This window comes from Penaeus chinensis, unplaced genomic scaffold (assembly GCF_019202785.1).
Source record: "Penaeus chinensis breed Huanghai No. 1 unplaced genomic scaffold, ASM1920278v2 CTG_3461, whole genome shotgun sequence".
NCBI lineage: Eukaryota > Metazoa > Arthropoda > Malacostraca > Decapoda > Penaeidae > Penaeus > Penaeus chinensis.
The window spans coordinates 1-12,594 of record NW_025918156.1 but is presented as its reverse complement, the minus strand read 5'-3'; the positions used below and the strand labels follow the sequence as shown (position 1 = coordinate 12,594).

Sequence of the window (12,594 nt, the reverse complement as noted above, 5' to 3'; positions counted from 1 at the left end):
CTTGGTAATCTGCATTACATCAAAATTTACAAGCATGATACACGAGAAGAAAACAATTTCGCTGCAGTCATTACATTGTATCAACATTGAAGTCAGATACATGGCTGTCAGTGGGGACATTTTCTCTTACAACAAGAGTGTCAGCGATACATGTATTCGTATAGATATCGCTTTAGCTATTTTACAGAGAATCGAATATCAGAATTCCCTTAGCCATTGTTCAAGAACCTGTGTATCGGTATCGCTTTAGATAATTCTGTGTATCGATGTCCATCACTGATTATAGCAGCATCATTCTCATGATTACCATTGGCAATAATCCTAATGTTGATTGGCACCAATAACGGACGCTATTAAAACATAGAGAATAGGGTGATAAATAAAGGAACTGCAAGTAATATGCAAATGCAAATGCAACTAATAATACTGATAATTCAACAAAAGTGGCAACATAATAACAGCAAAGCGTTGTATGAAAAGTACTCAAGATTCAAGATTGACTAGTAATCTGCATTTGATTAGGACTAGCTTATATCATTTAGCTCCTTCTCGTGACCGTGGCGGCAATGTACATTGTACACAGATTATAAGCATGTGCAATATCATTTTGCATCAGTTTCTTATGCATTATGTGTAGACCCTGCATTGTTTACAGAGTTGCACAGCTCCAAAATTGGCAAAAGGCTTTTAAGGCAGCTGCATAAAAGTGCTGACAAGTGATTTAGCGTTGCTTATAGTGCCGATAGTGGTCGGTTGTGATTGAGCATATATTGTGAGCATCTCAGTAATATGACTGGGATGTCATGATAATTCAGAATGCTGCAACAAAATGAAAGATACATCATGAATGAAAATTTGAGCAGACACACAAGGTTAGTTAATGTTGGACTGGTATAGATGCCAACGATCATACCACGTTGAAAGCACCGCTTCTCGTCCGATCAGCGAAGTTAAGCAGCGTTGGGTCTGGTCAGTACTTGGATGGGTGACCGCCTGGGAACACCAGATGCCGTTGGCATTTTATTATATATATGCAAAAATGTGTTATGTTTTTTTCTTTGTCATTGTAAAAAGCCTCCCTTCTAGTTGTTAATACATCAATTGAAATTTATACTTCTGTCAATGGGGAAATAGAGTAAGACCCCAACGCCGTCGGTTTTAGAGTGAAGGAGGGTCACGCTTTCAAATGATTATTTATCCCCTTTTTATATGATCTCTATCTTTAAATTTAAAAATCTAATTGTTAACTTACCAACCCATTACCTTTTGGGGTTTTGGATTACAATTACATTTATTGTCATCGCATGCCTACTTTTTAAATTTGTCATTCCAATTGTAAACTTTAAATTTTTATCACCACCATTATAATGATACTCATGATTTACATTAATCATTACAGAAACATCTCACCATCAATTGCCATGACAATAATGATAATGTTGATAACAGCATAATCACTCTTGATCCCTTAATAACATCTTAATACACAGAGTACTATGAGCGTGCTGTCAGTTGTAAGTGTAATTTTTGTTACTGGGGCGTAGGAGACATCATTTAATATTCTTATGTTGAAAATGATTTGGGTAATCAACTTGGTATTGGCATTACATCAAAATTACAAGCATGATACACGAGAAGGAAAAAAAATTTGCTGCACCCAACCCCATTGTATCATATTGAAGTGGATATAGAGCTGTCAGTGGGGATATTTTTTTTAACAACAACAATGTCAGCGATCCTTGCTTGGCATTGGCATAAATATCCCCCTTTAGGATTTACAAAGAACCCGAATACCCGAATTACCTTAGCCATTGTTTAAAGGGAACCTGTATTCGGTACCGCTTTAGACATTTCTGTGTATCGGTCCATCGCTAAATGAGAGCGCACCACTATTATGATTAGCATGGCAATAATCCTAATTTTGATAGCAACAAACCGAACGCTTTTAAAAATGAGAAAAGGGTTTGATAAAAAAGGGGAATAAAAGTATTAATCATAATGCAGATACAACTAATATACTGATAATTCAAAAAAAATTTGGCAACTTTTTTTAACAGCAAAGAGTTGTATAAAAAGTACTCAAGATTCAAGATTGACTAGCAATCTGCATTTTGATTAGGACTTAGTATTCATTTAGCTCCTTCTAGGGGACCGTGGCGGCAATGTACATTGTACGCAGATTTATAATCATTTTGCTCAGTTCCGTTTGCATTATTTTGTAGACCCTGCCTTTTTACAGAGTTGGGCATCAGCTCCAAAATGGCACAAGGCTTACGGAGGTGCATACAAGTGATGACATTTGATTTAGGCCGTTCTTTATACTGCCGATAGTGGGTCGGTTGTGATTGATGCATATATTGTGAGTGAGTATCTCAAGTAATTGACTGGAATGTTTATAGATTACTTAAGATAATGCTGGCAAAATGAAAGCTACCTTATGAAGGCAAATTTGAGCAGACACACAAAGTTTAGTTAATGTTGGACTGATGGATGCCAACGAATCATACACGTTTGAATAGCACCGCTTCTCGTACGATCAGCGAAGTTAAGCAGCGTTGGGGTCTGGTCAGTACTTGGATGGGTGACCGATGTCATGGGAACACCAGACAGATGCTGTTGGCATTTTATAATTTTTCTATGCTCGATATGATAATGTATTTTCTTTTTGTCACTTTTAACGGACCTTCTTCCATTTGTTTAATAGATCAGTTGAAATCTATACTTCTATCAATACGAAATAGAGTAAGAGCCAACACCGTCGGATTTAGAGTGGAAGGATAAAAAGAAAACGATAATCAATCTTTTTTTATTTTACGCTATTACTTTAGGGGGTTATTCTTAATATTTTTTTTTTTTATTTTTTTTTTATTATATATTTTTTTTTTTTTTATATATTTTTTTGTTTTCTTTGTTATTATAATTATATTATTTATATTATTTTTTATTATTTTTATTTGATTATTTATTTATTATTTTTATTTTTATTTTTATATATTTTTTTTTTTTTTATTCATTTTTTATATTTTTTTTTATTTTTTTAGAATTTGATTCTGTTTTTTATTTTTTTTACTTTTTAGTTTATTTTTACTTTTTTTTTTGATATATTTTATTTTTTATTTTTTTTATATTGGTTTTATTTTTTTTTAGGTATTTTTATTTATTTATTTTATTCTTTTCTTTTTTTTTTTTATACTATTTTATTTATTTATTATTTTGTTATTATTTTATTTAATGTTTTTTATTTTTTTTCTATTATATTATTTTTATTGTTATTTTATTTTTTGTTTATTATTTATTTTAATATTTTTATTTTTTTATATTTTCTTTTTTTTTTTATTATATTGTATTTTTTTTTTTTTTTTATTATTTTTATTTTATTTTAATTTTGTTTATGATTTTTATTGTTTGTATATTTTTTTTATTTATTATTTATTTTTATTTTTCTTTTTCTTTTTTTATATTTTATTTTGTGATATCTTTTTTATTTTTTTTTATTTTTTTTTTGGGTTTTATTTTATTTATTTTTATTTTTTTTTTTATTTCTATTTTTTTTTTTTATTATTTTTTTTTTATTATTTTTTATTTTATTTTATTTATTTTTATTTTATTCTATTTTATTTTTTTTTTTATTTATTTATTTATTTTATTATTATTTTTTATTTATTTTTTTTTTTTTATATTTTTTTTTATTTTTATATATTATTTTATTTTTTTATTATTTTTTTTTTTTTTAGTTTTTTTTTTTTTTTATTTTTTTTTTTATTTTTTTTTGTTTTATATTTATTTATATATTTTTTTTATAAAATTGTTTTATTTATTATTTTATTTTTATTTTTTTATTTATTTTTCTTTATTTTATTTATTTATTTATTTATTTTTTTTATTATTTTATTTTTTTATTTTATTTTTTTTATATATTTTTTATATAGTTATAATGTTTATTAATTTATTTTTTTATTTTTTTACTTTTATTTTATATTATATTTATATTTTTTATTTTTTTTTATTTTTTATTTATTTATATTTTATATTTTTTTTTTATTTTTTTTTTATTTTATTTATTTTTTATTTTTTTTTTATTTTTTTTTTTTTTTTTATTTATTTATTTTATTTTTATTATTTATAGTTTTATTTTATTTTCTTTTTCTATTATTTTTTTATTAGTTATATTTTTTTATTTATAATTTTTTATAACTAAAGCAAAGTGATGTGATGGTATTATCAATAACAACATTAATAATGATATTAGCAACACAAATAAGAATAAGATCATTGTAATTATGATATCAGGCTAACAAAAAGACTCCGATCAAGTTCTTTTAGCAATAGATTTGGGCAAGCAGTCTTTGAAGCTTGGTTTCTGTACCATTCAGAGCCGGAAAATGACAATACGATTTTCCCATTACTACTACCTACATGCGCCTATGAGCGTAAGCTCGTCAGTTGTAAGTGTAATTGTTGTTACAGTGGCGTAGGAGACATCAGTATATTCTTATGTTTGAAATCATTTGGTAATCAATCTTGGTAATCTGCATTACATCAAAATTTACAGCATGATACACGAGAAGAAAACAATTTCTGCTGCAGTCATTACAATTGTATCAAACATTGAAGGTCATGATACTGGCTGTCAGTAGGGACATTTTTTTCAACAAAGTGTCAGCGTACATTATTCGTATAGATATCGCCTTTAGCTATTTACAGAGTTCCGAATATCAGAATTCCCTTAGCCATTGTTTAAGAACTTGTTTGTATAGGTATCGCTTGAGATTAATTCTGTGTATCGATGTCCATCACTGATTATAGCAGCATCATTCTCATGAGTACCATGGCAATATCCTAATGTTGGATGGCCACAATAACCGGACGCTATTTATAAAATAGAGATAATGGGTGATAATAAAGGAAACTACAAGTAATAATGCAATGAAAATGCAACTAATAATACTGTTTATTCCAAACCAAATGTCCGGCAACATAATAACAGCAAAGCGTTGTATGAAAGTACTCAAGATTCAAAGATTGACTGTAATCTGCATTTAGATTAGGATCAGCTATATCATTTAGCTCCTTCTCGTGGACCGTGGCTGGCAATGTACATTGTACACAGAATTTATAAGTTGTGCAATATCATTTTGCTCAGTTTCTTATGCATTATGTGTAGACCCGCATTGTTTACAGAGTTGCCACAGCTCCAAAATTGGCCAAAAAGGCTTTTAAGCAGCTCTTAATAAACGTGCTGACAAGTGTTTAGCGTTTGCTTATAGTGCGATAGTGGTAGGTTGTGTTGATGCATATATTGGTGAGCATCTCAGTAATATGACGGGGAGATGTCATGTATTCAGGGAATGCTGGCAAAATGAAAGATACAATTTCATGAATAAAATTGAGCAACACACAAGGTTAGTAATGTTGGGACTGGTAGATGCCAACGATCATACCACGTTTGAAAGCAACCGCTTTCTCGTCCGATTCAGCGAAGTTAAAGCAGCGTGGGTTGTCAGTACTTGGATGGGTGACCGCCTGGGAACACCAGATGCGTTTTGCATTTTATATATATATGCTTAAATGGGGTTATGTCTTTCTTTGTCACTTGTAACAAGCCCTGCGTCTAGTTGGATTATACATCAATTGAAATTATACTTCTGTTCAATGCGATTAGAGTATAGAGCCAAACGCCGTCGGAGTTAGAGTGAAGGATGGGTTTCACGCTTTCAAATGATTATTATTCCCTTTTCTGATCTCTATCATTAATTCATTAATTGTTAACTACCCCCCCAAATCATTACCTTTTGTGGGTTGGATTACAATTAATTTATTGTCATCGACTGCCGACTGTTTAATTGGTCATTCCAATTGTCACATTAATGTTTATCACCACCCTTTATAATATCACTCATGATTTACATTACCTCATTACTAGATACCATCATCCCACCATCAATGCCATGAATAATGATAATGTTGATAACAGCTAATCACTTTGTATTTATAAACACTCTTAGTACACAGAGTTACTATGGCGCTAGCTGTCAGTTGTAAGAGTAATTGTTGTTTACTGTGGCGTAGGAAGACATCAGTATATTCCTTATGTTGAATGATTTCGGTTTAATCTACCTTGGTATTCGGCTATATTACTCAAAATTCACAAGCATGATACATACCGAGAAGGAAAAGATTCTGCGCAGCCACTCCATTGTATCAAATATTGAAAGTGAGATATAGAGCTTCAGTGGGGATATTTTCTTACAACAAAGTGTCAGCGATTCCTTGCTTGGGCATTGGTCATAAATATCGCTTTAGCGATTTACAAAGATTCCGAATATCAGAATTACCCTTAGCCATTGTTTCAAGAACCTGTATTCGGTACCGCTTTAGCAATTCTGTGTTTTCGACGTCCATCGCTAATGAGAAGCAGCACCATATTATGATTAGCATGCACAATAATCTAATGTTGATAGCAACAATAACCGAACGCTATTAAAAAATAGCAGTAATGGTGTTAATTAAAGGACAATACAAGTATAATCATAATCAGGATAAACTAATGATACTGATAATTCAACAAATATGGCAACATAAATAACTGCACAAGAGTTGTATGAAAGTACTCTAGATTCAAGATTGTATAGCTATCTGCATTTCTGATTAGGCTAGCTATTCATTTAGGCTCCTTCTAGTGTCCGTGGCGGGCAATGTACATTGTACGCAGATTTATAATCATTTTGCCTCAGTTTCCGTTTGCATTATTTGTAGACCCCTGCATTGTTTACAGGTGGCCACAGCTCCAAAATTGGACAAGGGCTCTTAATGGCAGGTGCATACAATTGATGACATTTGATTTAGCCTTGCTTATACTGCCGATTAGTGGTCGGTTGTGATTGATGGATTTATTGTGAGTGAGTATCTCAGTAATATGACTGGAATGTATGATAATTCAGAATGCTGGCAAAAATGAAAGCTACTTATGAAGGCAAATTTGAGGCAGGGACACACAAAGTTAGTTCATGCTTGGACTGATGGATGACCAAGAATCATTACCACGTTGAAAGCACCGCTCTCGTCCGATCAGCGAAAGTTAAGCAGCGTTGGGTCTGGTCAGTACTTGGAAGGAGTGACCGCCTGGGAACACCAGGATGCATGTTGGCTTTTTGTTTCAATATAACATGCTCGATATGTAATGTATATATTTTTGTCACATTTTACGGCCCTTCTTCCATTTGATTAATGATTCAGTTGAAATTATCCTTCTATCAATACAATAGAGTAAGAGCCAACACCGTCGGATTTAGAGTGAAAGATAACAGAAAAACGAATTGGGGTATAACTAAGCAAAGTTGATAGTGATGGTGTATCAATAACCACATTAATATATGATATTTTGCCAACAAAATAAGAATAAGATCATTGTAATTATGATATGCAGGCTAACAAAAAGGATCACGATCAAAGTTTTTAGCAATAGTTTGGCAGCAGTTTGGAAGCTTTGGTTCTGTACATTTCAGTATCCGGAATATGACCAATACGATTACCATTACTACACCTACATGAGCACTATGAGCGTAGCTGTCAGTTGTAAGTGTTAAATTGTTGTTACAGTGGGTTAGGAGACATCAGTATTATTCCTTATCGTTGAAATCATTTGGTAATCAATCTTGTAATCTGCATTACATCAAAAAGTTACAAGCATGATACACGAGAAGGAAAACAATTTCTGCTGCAGGTCATTACATGTATCAAACATTGAAGTCAGATACATGGCTGTCCAGTGGGGACATTTTCTTACAACAAAGTGTCAGCGATACATGTATTCGTATAGATATCGCTTTAGCCTTTTTACAAGAGGAATCGATTATCAGAATTCCCTTAGCCTTGTTTTCAAGAACCTGTGTATCGGTATGCTTTAGATTAATTTCTGTGTATCGATGTCCATCACTGATTATAGCCGCATCATTCTCATGATTACATGGCAATAATCCTAATGTGATTGGCAACAATAACCGGACGCTATAAAACATAGAGATAAGGGTGTGATACAAAAGGACTACAAGTAATAATTGCAAATGCAAATGCAACTAATAATACTGTAATTCAACCAAAAGTCGGCAACATAATAACAGAAAGCGTTGTATGAAAGTACTCAAGATTCAAGAATTGAACTAGTAATCTGCATTTTCTGATTAGGACTTGCTATATCATTTTTTAGCTCCTTCTCGTGAACGTGGCGGGCAATGTACATTGTACACAGTTTTATAAGCTGTGCAATTTCATTTTGCTCAGTTTCTTATGCATTATGTGTTAGACCTGCATTGTTTACAGAGTTGCCACAGCTCCAAAATTGGCAAAAGGCTTTTAAGGCAGCTGCATAAAAGTGCTCTGACAAGTGATTTAGCGTTTGCTTATTGTGCCGATAGTGGTCGTTGTGATTGATGGCATATATTGTTGAGCATGTCAGTAATATGACTGGGTTGTCATGATAATTCAGAGTGCTGCCAAATATGAAAGATACATCATAGAATGAAAATTTGAGCAGACACACAAGGTTAGTTAATGTTGGTCTGGTAGATGCAACGTCATACCACGTTTGAAAGCAACCCGCTTCTCGTCCGATCAGCGAAGTTAAGCAGCGTTGGGTCTGGTCAGTACTTGCATGGGTGCCCGCTGGGATCTCCCAGATGCCGTTGGCATTTTATTATATATATGCTAATGTGTTATGTCTTTCTTTGTCACTATGTAACAGCACTGTTCTAGTTGATTAATACATCATTGAAATTATATGCTGTAATTGACGAAATAGAGTAAAAGAGCCAACGCCGTCGGATTTAGAGTGAAAGGATGGTCAACGCTTTCAAATGATTATTTTGCCCTTGATTTGATCTCTATCAGTAATTTCATTAATTGTTAACTTACCACTCTTTACCTTTTGTGGTGGATTACTAATTTACATTTATTGGTCATCGAATGCCTACTGTTTAATTGTCTTCCAATGTGTCACATTAATGTTATCACACATTATAATGATCACTTCATGATTTACATTATTCATTACAGTACATCATCCCCCATCATTGCTGACATAATGATAATGTTGATAAACAGCAATAATCACTTGATTACTTAAATAACACTCTTAATCACAGAGTTACTATGAGCGTATGCTGTCAGTTGTAAGTTGTAATTGTGTACTGTGGCGTTAGGAGACTCCAGTATTATTTCTTATGTTGCAATGATTTGGTAATCACCTTGGTATTCGGGCATTACATCAAAAATTCACAAGCATGATACACGAGATGGTAAAAGAATTCTGCTCAGCCACTCCTTTGTATCAAATTAATTGAAGGTGAGATATAGAGCTGTCAGTGGGGATATTTTCTTACAACAAAGTGTCAGCGATCCTTGCTTGGCATGGCATAAATATCGCTTTGCGATTTACAAAGAATCCGAATATCAGATATTACCTTGCATTGTTTAATGAACCTGTATATCGGTACGCTTTTAGACATTCGTGTATCGACGGTCCATCGGCTAAATGAGTAGCAAGCACCATATTATGATTAGCCTGGCAATAATCCTAATGTTGATTAGCAACAATAACCGAACGCTATTAAAAAATAGAGTGATACTGGTGATAATAAAGGAAATACAAGTATAATCATAATGCAGATAAAAAACTTTGATACTGATAATTCCAACAAAAAATGGCACTCATAATAACAGCAAAGAGTTGTATGAAAGTACTCAAGTTTCAAGATTGTCTAGCAATCTGCATTTTCTGGATTAGGACTAGCTAATATCATTTAGCATCCTTTAGTGACCGTGGAGGCAATGTACATTGTACGCAGCTTTATAATCATTTTGCTCAGTTCCGTTTGCATTATTTGTAGTCCTGATTGTATACAGAGTGGCACAAGGCTCCAAAATGGCACAAGGCTTAAGGCAGGTGCATACAAGTGATGACATTTGATTCTAGCCTGCTTATACTGCCGATAGTGGTACGGTTGTGATTGATGGCATATATGTGAGTGAGTATCTCAGTAATATGACTGGAATGTCATGATACTTCAGAATGCTTGGCAAAAATGAAAGCTACCTTATGAAGGCAAATTTGAGCAGACACACAAAGTTAGTTAATGTTGGAAGGATGGATTGCCAACGATCATACCACTTTGAAAGCACCCGATTCTCGTCACGACCAGCGAAGTTAAGCTGCGTTGGGTCTGGTAGTACTTGGATGGGTTGACCCGCCTGGATACACCAAGATGCAGTTGGGCATTTTATCATATACATGGCCCGATATGTAATGTATTTCTTTTTGTCACTTTTTAACGGCCCTTCTTCATATTGATTAAGAGATCAGTTGAAATTATACTTTCTATCCCATACAAAAATTAGAGTAAGAGCCAACACCGTCGGATTTAGAGTGAAGGATAAAAAAGAAAAAGAATTTGGGGTATAACTAAAGCAAAGTGATAGTGATGGTGTTAAATAACCCATTAATAAGATATTTGCAACACAATTTAAAAATAAGTTTTTGTAAAATTTTTGATATCAGGCTAAAAAAAAGACTACCGATCAAGTTTTAGCAATTGATTTGGCAGAAATTTTGAAAACTTTTGGGTTTTGTACCCTTCAGATCGGGGGAAAAAGACAAAAGTTTTCCATTTTCTATTTCCTACATGAGCCTATGAGTGTAAATGTCAGTTTGTTAATGTTAATTGTTGTTACTGTGGCGTAGGAGACATAGTAATTTCTTATGTTGAAATCATTTTTGGGAATCAATCTTTTTAATTGCATTACATCAAAATTTACAAGCATGGTACACGGGGAAAAAAACAATTTTTGTGCAGTCATTACATTGTTTTCAAAAAATTGAAGTCAGATACATGGGCTGTCAATGGGGACATTTTTTTACAACAAAAAGGGGCAGCGATTCTTTTATTCGATTTGATATCCCCTTTTTTGCCAAATTTTCAGGAAAACCCAATATCCCGGGAAATTTCCCTTTGCCATTTGGGTTTTAAGAACCTGTTTTTTCGGTATCGCTTTAGTAATTTGTTTTATTTGATGTCCATCATGATTTAGCAGCATCATTCTCATGTTACCATGGCCCTTTAAACCCAATGTTGATGGGGACCAAAAACCCGGGCGCCCATTTTAAAAAATAGAGATAAAGGGGGATTTAAAAAGGAATAAAGTAATAATGCAAATGCAAAAGCAACTAAAAATACTGATAATTTCCCAAAAAAAAGGGGGGCAACTTTAAAAACAGCAAACGTTGTATGAAAATACTTTAAGATTCAAGATTGACTGTAAACTGAAATTTTTGATTTTGGATAGCCTATTTTTTATTTAGCCTTCTCGTGGGCCGTGGCGGCAATGTACATTTTACACAGATTTTTTTAAACATGTGCAAAATCATTTTTCCCCAGTTTTTTTATGCTTTTTGTGTTGGGCCCCCGCATTGGGTTTAAAAGTTTTCACAGCTCCAAAATTTGGCCAAAAAACTTTTTAAGGCGCTGCATAAAAAGTGGTTTACAATGGGGGTTTAAAAGGGGGTTTTTATTTGTGCCGAAGTGGTCGGTTGTGTTGATTTCATATATTGTGGCATTTCGTTAAAATGACTGGGATGTCTTTTAAAACAGAAAGCTGCCAAAATGAAAGTACTTTATGGAAAGAAAATTTTAGCAGACACCCAAGGTTAGTTTTAAAGTTTGGGGTGGGGATGCCAACGATCTACCACGTTTTTAAAGCCCCCGCTTTTTCGTCCGATCAGCAAATTAAAAAAGCGTTGGGGTTTGGGTTTAGATTGGATGGGGGAAACCCCCTTTGGGGAAAACCAATGCCGGGTTTGGGATTTTATTATATATTGCTAAATGGTTATGTCTTTCTTTTTAATTGTAACAGCCCCGCTTCTAGTTGATTAATACATCAATTTAAAATTTTACTTCTGTCAATGCGAAATAGGAGTAAGAGCCAACGCCGTTTGGGTTTTAGTGGGGAAAGGATGGTAAAGCTTTCAAATGATTATTATGCCCCTTTTTAAAGATCTTATAATTTTAAATTTATCTAATTTTTTAACTTACCAAATTTTATTACCTTTTGTGGTTGGATTACAATTACATTTATTGCCCTCGACATGCCTACTGTTTAATTGTCATTCAAATTTTACCCTTTAAAGTTATCACCCCCTTTAATGATCAATCATGATTTTCAATTTAACATTCAGTACCATCATACCCTCATTGCCCCTGGGCAATAATGATAATTTTTGTAACAGCAATATCACTCTTATACTTTAACACTCTTAATTTCAAGGTTTTATGAGCTTTGCTGTCAGGGTTTTAAGTGAAAATTTTTTGGGTTTTGTGCGTAGGAGACCTTCCCGTAATATTTTTTATGTTGCAAAAGATTTGGTAATCAAACCCTTGGGATTCGGCATTACATTTAAAATTAAAAGCCTGATACACGAGAAGGAAAAGAATTCTGCTGCGCCACTCCATTTTTATCAAATATTGAAGTGAGATTTTAGAGTGTTTAGTGGGGGGTTTTTCTTACAACAAAGTGTCAGCGATCCTTGCTTGGCCTTGGGATAAA

The 12,594-nt window shown here is 32.9% G+C and overlaps 1 non-coding gene across 1 annotated transcript; it reads left to right on the top strand.

Moving 5' to 3' along the window:
• The first annotated feature begins 899 nt into the window (after window positions 1-899).
• LOC125024688 lies at window positions 900-1,018 on the top strand. Its single transcript, XR_007114793.1, has one exon. It is a non-coding gene; the product is annotated as a 5S ribosomal RNA (ribosomal RNA).
• The last annotated feature ends 11,576 nt before the right edge of the window (window positions 1,019-12,594 follow it).